Raw genomic sequence first — 11,025 nt, 5'->3', positions numbered from 1 at the left:
ACATTGAGCAAATGGTTTTTCAGAGACTCTCCACAATGACTCCAAGATTTTTCTTGAGTGGTAACAGCTAATTTAGACCCCATCATTGTGTATATGTAGTTGGGATTGTTTTCCAATGTGCATTACTTTGCATTTATCCACATTGAATTTCATCTGCCATTTTGTTGTCTAGTCACCCAGTTTTGTGAGGTCCTTTTGTAACTCTTCACAGTCTGCTTTGGATTTAACTATCTGGAGTAATTTTGTATCATCTGCAAACTTTGCCACCTCACTGTTTACCCTTTTTTCAGATCATTTCTGAATATGTTGAACAGCACAGGTCCCAGCGCAGATCCTTGAGGGACCCCGCTATTTACCTCTCTCCATTGTGAAAACTGATCATTTATTTGTACCCTGTATTTCCTATCTTATAACCAGTTACCGATCCATGAGAGAACCTTCCATCTTATCCCATGACTGCTTAGTTTGCTTAAGATCACCCTTGTTCACATGTTTGACACCCTCAAAGAATTCTAATAGATTAGTGTGGCTTGACTTCCCTTTACAAAAGCCATGTTAACTCTTGCCCAGCAAACTGTGTTCATCTGTGTGTCAAATAATTCTGTTCTTTCCTATAGTTTCAACCAGTTTGCCTGGTACTGAAGTTAGGCTTACCGGCCTATAATTGCCATGATTGCCTCTGGATCCTTTTTTAAAAATTGGCGATACATTAGCTATCCTCTAGCTAATGTAACTCTGGTACAGATTCTTATTTAAGTAATAGGTTACATACCACTGTTAGCAGTTCTGCAATTTCATATTTGAGTTCCTTCAGAACTCTTGGGTGAATACCATCTGGTCCTGGTGACTTTTATTACTGTTTAGTTTATAAATCTGTTCCAAAACCTCTATTTCCACTTCAATCTAGGACCTCAGATTTGTCACTTTAAGCGAGTGGCTGAGGTGTGGGAATCTCCCTCACATCCTCTGCAGAGAAGACTGATGCAAAGAGTTAATTTAGCTTCTCTGCACTGGCCTTGTCTTGATGAAGTGCTCCTTTAGCATCTCTTGTCTAGTGGCCTCACTAATTGTTTGTCAGGCTTCCTCTTTCTGATGTACTTTAAAAAATGCTGTTATTTTTTTGTCTTTTGCTAGATGCTCTTCAAATTATTTTTTGACCTGCCTAATTATATGTTTACATTTGAATTGCCAGAGTTTATACTCCTTTCTATTTTCCTCAGTAGGATTTGACTTCTGATTGTTAAATGACATCTTCCCCCCTGCTCCCTTTTACCCTGTTGGTTAGCCATGGTGGCATTTGTTGGTCCTCTTGCTGGGTGTGTTTTTTTTTTAATTATTATTTGGGAGGTCTACATTTATTTTGAAGATCTATTATGGTATTTTAAAATTTTCAATGCAGTTTGAAGGCATTTCACTCCTGTGACTGCTCCTTTAAATTTCCATTTAGCTAGTTTCCTCATTTTTGTGTAGTTCCCCTTTTTGAAGTTATATGCTTCTGTGGTGGATTTCTTAGGTATTTCCCCCTATAAAGATGTTAAATTTAATTACATTATGGTTGCTATTACCAAGCAGTTCATCTGTATTCACTTGTTGGATCAGATTCTGTGCGCAACTTAGAACTAAATCAAGAATTGCTTCTCCCCTTGTGGATTCCAGGACTAGCTGCTCCAAGAAGCAGTCATTAATGGTGTCTAGAAATTTTATCTCGGCATTCTAGCCTGAGGTGACATGTACCCAGTCAATATGGGGATAGTGGAAATCCCCCAGTGTTACTGGGTTTTCTGTTCATTTCGCTATTACTGTCACCATCATGATCAGGTAGTCAGTAGTATGTTCCTACTGCTACACTCATTATTCAAGCATGGAATGTCTATCCATAGAGAATCTTTGGTACTTTTTGATTCACTTACGATGTTCACTATATTTCACTCTACGCTTTCTTTCACATATAGTGTCCCACAAACATGACCTCCCCTGTCATTTTTTTTTTTTTTATATTTTGTACCCTGGTATTACCATGGCCCATTGATTATCATCATTCCACCAAGTTTCTGTGATGTACATTCTATCAATATCCTCATTTAACACCAGGTACTCAAGTTCACCCATCTTTGTATTTAGACTACTAGCAATTGTAAAATTTGTCAATATTTAGTTCTCTCTTGATGTGATGTAATTGAATGGGACTCCTTTGTTTGACTGTCTGTTTGATTTCCACTCATTCCTGTTCTATTCTATCCTCTTCCCTCTACTAGGATATAGAATATTCCCTTTAGTAAATCCTCCCCTAAGAGATGTCTATCCAAACCATGTGCTCCTCTGCCCCTGTTGGCTTTCCCAAGCCTTTAATTTAAAAACTCCTCTGCGATTCTTTTTAATTTTACATGCCAGCAATCTGGTTCCATTTTGGTTTAAGTGGAGCCCATCCTTCCTGTATAGGCTCCTCCTTTCCCAAAAGGTTCTCTGGTTCCTAATAACCCTGAGTCCCTCCTCCCAACACCATCGTCTCATCCATTCATTGAGGCCCTGCACATGGAACTGGAAGCATTTCAGAGACTGCTACCATAGAGGTCCTGGACTTTAATCTCTTACCTAGCAGCCTAAATTTGGCCTCCAGGACCTCTTTTACCTTTCCCTATGTCATTGATACCTACAGGTACCATTACCATTGGCTCCTCCTTAGCATTGCACATATGTCTATCTAGAGGTCTCAAAAGGTCCTCAACCTTTGCACCCAGCAGGCAGTTCACCAGGAGGTTCTCCCAGTCATCACAAACCTGACTATCTATATTTCTATTTATCAAATCCCCACTATTACCATTGCCTGCCTCTTCCTGATAACTGGGGTTTCCTCCCTTGGAAGGTTATGCTCAGTGTAAGAGGATAGCATGACTTCTGGAAGGAGGATCCCAACTGTGGGATCATTTCCCTCCACTCCAGCTTGATGTTCTCCTTCCCCGAGGCTTTCATCCTCCTCAACAGCACAGGGGCTGTGAGACTGGGGGTGGGACTGCTCTACTGTGTCACAGAATGTCTTCTTTACGTACCTCCCTGTCTCCCTTAGCTCCTCCTCTCTGTCTCCCTTAGTTCTAGAAAGACATGCTTGGTTATGTTCATCTTCTCTCCCATTTGATACAGGATTGAAATTGGCAGCCTTACTCTTTGAAGGGGATGGCCTATTAGTGCAAAAACAGATGGCACTGGGGAAACTGAAAGAGACTCAATCAACAGGAAGATCTCTCTACTCGGCCTCCTTATAGAAGATTATATACACCTGCGTTCAGATATCACAGGCAATATATTCCACTTTCTTGATCTTCCTTTTAATATAGTCTGAGGAGATGGTGTTATTATCAACAGCACCCTCAATAGTAAATGTCTTTAGATGCAAGACAGGGAGAAATCTTATAAACCTCATGTGAAGACAAAGAATTCCTCAGTCAAATCATCCTTAATGAATATCAGGCCACAGGATCAAAGCTATCGACTAACATGTCAAACCTACCTTGGAAAACCCCATCTATGATTTTGGAGGCCATCTGTCCCAGTTTTACAATCCATGGACCACTATCAGTTTGAACAGATGGGTTTTAGATACACTAAAGGAAGACTCTACCATCCAAATCAAAGTCCTTGCTCCATGCAACCCCCCTCCCCCCATCCCCTCCCTTTTCAGGAACTCTTCCCACAATAGATTATTGACAAATGAAATACAGATTCTTCTTCGAGTGCTTGCTCATATCCATTCCATTAGGTGTGTGCGCGCCGCGTGCACGATCGTCGGAAGATTTTCTACCCTAGCAACACCGGCGGGTCGGCTGTGGAGCCCCCTAGAGTGGCGCCTTCATGGCGCTGAATATATACCCCAGCCGACCCGGCGCCCCCTCAGTTCCTTCTTACCGCCCCTGACGGTCGTTGGAACTGTGGAGCGCTGCTTAGCTGTTCTCCACTCTCCCTAGCTTAGTTAGATCATTCGCAGTTATAGTTCTAGTTCTAGTTCTAGTGTTATAGTTAAATAGTTTTAAAGTTGTTTTAGTTGTTATTGTAGTTCAGGGGATTAAGGGGGTCGTCTCCCCCTTTTTCCCCCGGCCGCGGGGCCGGGCTCATGCCCAACGCTCCCGGCTTCAAGCAGTGCGCCTCCTGCGCTAAGCCTATGCCCACGAGCGACCCGCACGACTCCTGTCTGAAGTGCCTGGGAGAGTCCCATCAAACAGATAAGTGCAAGATCTGTAAGGCCTTCAGACCAAGGACCAAGAAGGAGCGGGACTTTCGGCTCCGGCAACTCCTGATGGAGGCGGCACTTAGTCCGGACGCTCCATCTACAAGCCAGGCCCCGGCACCTAGCGCCTCGGTGCGCAGTGCCCCGGCGGCACCGGCTACGACGACCACGCGAGTGGCGTCGGACAAGCCTCCCCGGCACCGGACCTCGTCAGCACCGCAAGCACAGCAAGTGCCTCGGCGCCGGTCATTATCCCCAGGGCATAAAAAAGCCCATAAGACGGGGACCTCCGTGCCGAAGACGCCGGCTCCCCCAGTGCCGGGGGTAGAGCCGCGTCCGCCGGTGGAGCACCGGAAACAGGTGCCTCCAGCACCGTCGACTCCGGCGCCGAGGCCGTTGAGTCCGGTGCAGATAACGTCTCCACCGAGGCCGGCGGTGATACAGTGCCTCCCGTCGACTCCAGAGACCTTCGCGGCGGCGAGAGACTTAATAGCTCTCACGGAGCCGGCACCGCCCCAACCACCGGCACCGTCGGCACCGTTGACTCGCCCGGTCCAGTCGAGGGGGAAACCTGCCTTGATGCGCCCTCCATCCCAAGGGCTGGAACCTCGGCACCGATCCAGGTCCCGAAGCAGGTCCCCACGCCGCTCGCAGTCCCGGCGCCGAATATCACCTCGGCACCGGTCGTACTCGCGGCCAAGATCTTCTTCGCGGCACCGCTCTACGTCTCGGCACCGCTATGATCGTCGGCACCGATCAACGTCGAGACGTAGTTCTCGGCACCGCTACGGTCGACGCTCGACGTCGAGAGGCCGCTCCCGGCACCGGGCATACTCCAGGTCCTCGTCGAGGTCCAGATCCGACTCCCGGCACCGACGAGGTCATCGGCACCGGTCGCGGTCCCGGCACCGATCGCCGGCACCGCGTAGAGATAGATCATCTCCGGACCGGCACCGTGCGGCACCGCAGCCCACGGGGATCGTCTCGACGCTCTCGGCACCACCGTGGCCATCGAGATCGGTGTCTCGCTCCTCGGAGGACCTCTCGAGATCGGCATACCCCCCTCAGGGGCAAGCCGAGGAACAGGACTTGGGCCATTGGCAGGACACGACAGAGGACCATTCTCATGGCCCATCTCACTGGTCGTTTTGGACCCCGTGGGCGTACCATCAAGCGCAAGGGGCTCCAATTGCTTCGACCTCTCGCTCCGGTCACTCCGTCAGAAGGGCCCCGGAGTCCACCATTTCTCGGCCTCCGCCAGGGGGCATGGAGGCTTCTGTGTCCGCACCACCTGACGCCCTGGACCCAGGCGCAGGTGATGCTCCGGCCCAGGAACAGGGAGACCAGGACCAGCTCTTGGATCCTGTGCCACCGGAGGCATCTTCCTCTTCTTCTCCGGATGAGGCAGTGGCGGGCACATCGTGCACAGGTCCACCTCCAATAGATCTTCGGGCTCACCAGGATCTTCTGCGTAGGATGGCCCGTAATATGGACCTGCAGGCGGAGGAGATAGTGGAGGTGCACGACCCGATCGTGAATATCCTCGGAGCGGATGCCCCATCGAGGGTGGCGTTACCCCTGATCCGCACGATACAGGCCAATGCTTCTACGATATGGCAGACTCCTGCCTCTATCCCACCCACAGCGAGAGGGGTGGAAAGGAAATACTTTGTCCCGTCTAAAGACTACGGGTACTTGTATACCCACCCCCAGCCGTGTTCATTGGTGGTGGCATCAGTTAACGCAAGGGAACGCCACGGTCAGCAGGCCGCAGCGCCCAAATCAAAGGAGGCTAAGCGCCTCGATTTATTCGGCCGTAAAGTTTACTCAGCCGGAGGGCTGCAACTTAGAGCGGCTAACCAGCAGGCGCTCTTGAGCCGCTATAGCTTTAACTCCTGGAACTCTATGGGGAAGTTCAAGGAGTTGGTTCCCCAAGAGTCCAGGGAGAAGTTTGGAGCCCTGGTAGAGGAGGGTAAGAAGGTGGCTCGGACCTCCTTACAGGCCTCCTTAGACATAGCGGACTCTGCTGCGAGAACCCTGGCCTCAGGTATCGCTATGCGGAGGATCTCCTGGCTCCAGGTCTCGGGTCTGCCTCAGGAACTGCAGCAAACCCTGCAGGATCTACCCTTCGAAGGTCAAGGGTTGTTTTCAGAAAAGACGGACTCTCGCCTGCAGAGCCTCAAGGACTCCAGGACGATCATGCGTTCCTTGGGGATGCATGTTGTGGGCCCTCAGCGCAGGCCATTTAGACCGCAGCCTCAGCGCTTCTACCCCCCCCCCGCCTCGTCAGAGACAGGACTCGGCCCGGAGGCGAGGGCGAGGTGGTAGAAGAAGGTGGACCGGCCCTCAACCTGGTCAGAACCAGGGGCCACCTAGACCACCTTCAGGCCCCAGGCAGAACTTTTGAAGGTGCGGTCGAGGACGGCGCCCCAGTCATCCCCCAGGATCCAGCCCCATCCTTTCGGGATCGCCCTTCCCATTTCCACCATGCCTGGTCCCTTATAACCTCGGACCGTTGGGTCCTTCGCACGGTGGACAGGGGATATGCTATCCAGTTTTCTTCAATTCCCCCCTCCTCCCCCCCTTCCCCGTCCCTCTTCAGGGACCCTTCTCACGAGCAACTTCTTATACAGGAAGTTTCCACGCTCCTTGCTATGGGGGCCATAGAGGAGGTTCCTGTGGAGTTAAGGGGCAGGGGATTCTATTCCCGTTACTTCCTCATTCCCAAGTCCAAAGGAGGTCTGCGACCTATCTTGGACTTGCGCGGACTCAACAAATTCGTAGTAAAGTTGAAGTTCCGCATGGTCTCTCTGGGGGCCATTATCCCTTCCCTCAATCCTGGAGACTGGTTCGCCGCCCTCGACATGAAAGACACATACTTTCACATTGCAATTTACCCGCCTCACAGACGCTTCCTGCGATTCGTGGTAAGCAGGGTGCACTACCAATTTGCAGTCCTTCCCTTCGGCCTATCCTCGGCCCCAAGGGTGTTCACGAAATGTATGGCTGTCGTGGCAGCGTACCTTCGTCGGCAAGGGATACAGGTGTTCCCGTACCTAGACGACTGGCTGGTACGCGGTCGCACCAAAGAACAAGTTCGAGATCACGTCCTCATAATAGTGCACACATTCAACAAGTTGGGTATCCTACTCAACAAGGACAAATCCACTCTAGAACCTACCCAGAGAATAGAATTCATCGGCGCAGTTCTAGACTCCAGACGTGCACAAGCCATCCTGCCAGACAATCGCTTTTGCACCATCACGAGCCTCATTCAAGGACTCAAGGCCTTCCCAACTACCACGGTGAGGTCGTGCCTTACCCTGCTGGGTCACATGGCTTCCTGCACGTACGTAACCAGGCATGCCAGACTTCGGCTTCGCCCACTCCAGACCTGGGTGTCATCAATATACCGCCCACATCGGGACAGCCTGAACATGGTGGTCACGGTCCCGAACTCGGTCCTGACCTCCCTCACATGGTGGCTAGACCACAAGGTGGTTTGCGAGGGGATGCCGTTTCACGCCCCACAACCCTCTCTGCACCTGGTCACAGACGCTTCATCCCTGGGTTGGGGCGCCCATCTCAACGAACACCATACCCAGGGCCTGTGGACTGTACCCCAGATAGCCCTGCACATCAATGTTCGGGAACTGATGGCGGTGCACCTGGCGTGCCAGGCATTTCTCAATCTCCTACGTGGCCGCTGTGTGTTAGTTCTCATCGACAACACCACGGCCATGTTTTACATCAACAAGCAAGGAGGAGCACGTTCGTCAATTCTATGCCAAGAGGCCATTCGCCTGTGGGACTTCTGCATCGCCCACTCAATCCATCTCACGGCATCGTTCCTCCCTGGAGTCCAGAACACTCTGGCGGACCGACTCAGCAGGTCCTTTCAAACACACGAGTGGTCTATCCGTCCGGACATCATACATTCCGTTTTCCAGAAGTGGGGGTTTCCCCAGATAGACCTGTTTGCATCTCGAGACAACAGGAAGTGCCACGTGTTCTGCTCCCTGCAAGGTCGAGCTCCGGGCTCCCTCTCGGATGCGTTTCTCCTTCCCTGGAAAGACCACCTGTTTTATGCCTTTCCTCCGTTTCCTCTGGTCCACAAGGTACTGCTCAAATTGCGCAGAGACCAGGCACAGGTGATTCTGATCACCCCAGCGTGGCCGAGACAACATTGGTACACCACGCTGTTGGAGCTCTCGGTTCAGACACCGATCCCGCTTCCATTATGCCCGGATCTCATCTCTCAGGACCACGGCCGCCTGCGTCACCCCGACCTGCAATCACTCCACCTCACGGCGTGGCTGCTCCATGGTTCACCCAGGCAGAGCAGCAGTGCTCGCACTCTGTCCAACAGATTCTGCTGAGCAGTAGGAAGCCCTCAACACGGACCACATACTTGGCCAAGTGGAAGCGGTTCTCCTGTTGGTGCGAACATCGAGCCACGTCCCCGTTACAGGCACCTATTCCTCTCATATTGGAATATCTCCTCTCCCTAAAACAGCAAGGGTTGGCGATATCTTCAATTAGAGTTCACCTGGCCGCTATATCGGCCTTTCATCCAGGGGAACTCGCGTCTTCGGTATTCTCTAACCCAATGGTCGTTAGATTCCTCAAGGGCTTAGACCGGATGTACCCACAACAACGTCAGCCCGTTCCGACGTGGGACCTCAACCTGGTTCTCTCCAAGCTCACAGGTCCTCCATTCGAGCCACTGGCCACCTGTTCACTTCTGTACCTATCCTGGAAGACAGCCTTCCTCGTAGCCATCACCTCAGCAAGGCGCGTTTCTGAACTCAGGGCGCTTACATCCGAGCCCCCTTACACAGTTTTTCATAAGGATAAAGTGCAGCTTCGCCCACATCCTGCCTTTCTCCCTAAGGTGGTTTCTCCATTTCATATCAACCAGGATATATTTCTCCCGGTCTTTCATCCTAAACCACATGCTACTCGCCAGGATCAACGTTTGCATTCTCTGGACGTACGCAGGGCCCTGGCTTTCTATATTGACCACACAAGGCACTTTAGAAAGACAACGCAACTCTTCATTGCAGTGGCCGACCGAATGAAAGGCTCACCGGTCTCCTCACAACACCTATCCTCCTGGATTACGTCTTGCATCCGGACTTGCTATGACCTGGCAGGTGTCTCAGTACCGCACCTCACCGCTCACTCCACGAGGGCTCAGGCTTCCTCGACGGCTTTCCTGGCACAAGTTCCGATCCAGGACATTTGTAGAGCAGCGGTTTGGTCATCAGTCCACACATTTACAGCTCACTATGCACTAGTGCAGCAGTCCAGAGACGATGCTGCTTTCGGATCAGCGGTTTTGCACACAGCAATGTCTCACTCCGACCCCACCACCTAAGTTGGGCTTGGGAGTCACCTAATGGAATGGATAGGAGCAAGCACTCGAAGAAGAAAAGACGGTTACTCACCGTTGTAACTGTTGTTCTTCGAGATGTGTTGCTCATATCCATTCCAAACCCGCCCCCCGTCCCCACTGTCGGAGTAGCCGGCAAGAAGGAACTGAGGGGGCGCCGGGTCGGCTGGGGTATATATTCAGCGCCATGAAGGCGCCACTCTAGGGGGCTCCACAGCCGACCCGCCGGTGTTGCTAGGGTAGAAAATCTTCCGACGATCGTGCACGCGGCGCGCACACACCTAATGGAATGGATATGAGCAACACATCTCGAAGAACAACAGTTACAACGGTGAGTAACCGTCTTTTCTTCTGATCACAGGGGATATGGAACAAGTACCTCTGAACTCCAGAAACAAAGGGTTCTGTTACTTTCTAATATCCAAAAAGAATGGAGGCCTCTGACTGATGTCAGATCTCAGAGCTGTAAACAGATACATCAGGAAATTTCCGTTCAGAATGCTGCCTCTGCCTCTAGTGATTCTCTCCCACTCTGCTCTAGATTGGTTCATTGCTGTCAATCTCAGAGGCATATTTCCATATCCTTCTCAGGTTATCACACTGCAAATATCTATGTTCAGAACACTTTCAATAAGATTCTTCCATTTCTCCACTCACCCAGGGTTTTTACCAAATGTCTGGCTCTGGTAGCAGCTCATCTAAGGAAGCAGGAGGTTTTGTCTTCCCTTACTTAGATTATTGGCTGCTGAAGTGCCCATCCAAAGAAGAAACAGAAGAAGCCATTCAGCAGAACTGTTCTCTTTTCAAACCCTTGGGTCTTATTATAAACAGGAAAAAGGCCCTACTTGTTCTGTCACAAAGGATTCTCTTCACCGGTGCAGTCTTCGACTCCTCTGAAAAAATGAGATTTTCTTCTGGAAGAGAGGTCTTTGAAAATAATTGTTACCATACAGATACTCATGCTGCAACCTTCTCAAAGGGTAATGTATTTTGAAGTCACTGGGCCTCATGGCATCCACAACATAGGTAACTCCATGTGCCAGACTCAGATTGAGGACACTTCAACACTGGCTTATGAAGAATTTGAAGCCCAGTATGGACAGTATGTGACAAACACTCCCAGTACCAAATGACTTTTGGCTTTTTGTAAAATGGTGGTTGCATCCACAGAATGTCCTCAAAGGTATATCGTTCAACCCATCTCCTCCTATAGATGCATCCAAGATTGGTTGGGGGGCACACCTTCACAGGCTTGTAGTTTTGTGGTCTTTGCAGTTCCAAAGAATCTCTCTTGCACATGAATGTGCTAGAGCTTAGGGTGATCCATTTAGCTCTCAAGGTGCTTATTCAAATGAACAAATAATGGGATGCTCAAATGACTCAACTATGCCACGAAGCAATACAATTTGGG

This window comes from Malaclemys terrapin, chromosome 2 (genome assembly GCF_027887155.1).
Source record: "Malaclemys terrapin pileata isolate rMalTer1 chromosome 2, rMalTer1.hap1, whole genome shotgun sequence".
NCBI classification, from domain to species: Eukaryota; Metazoa; Chordata; order Testudines; family Emydidae; genus Malaclemys; species Malaclemys terrapin.
Note: the sequence above shows the minus strand (reverse complement) of the source record.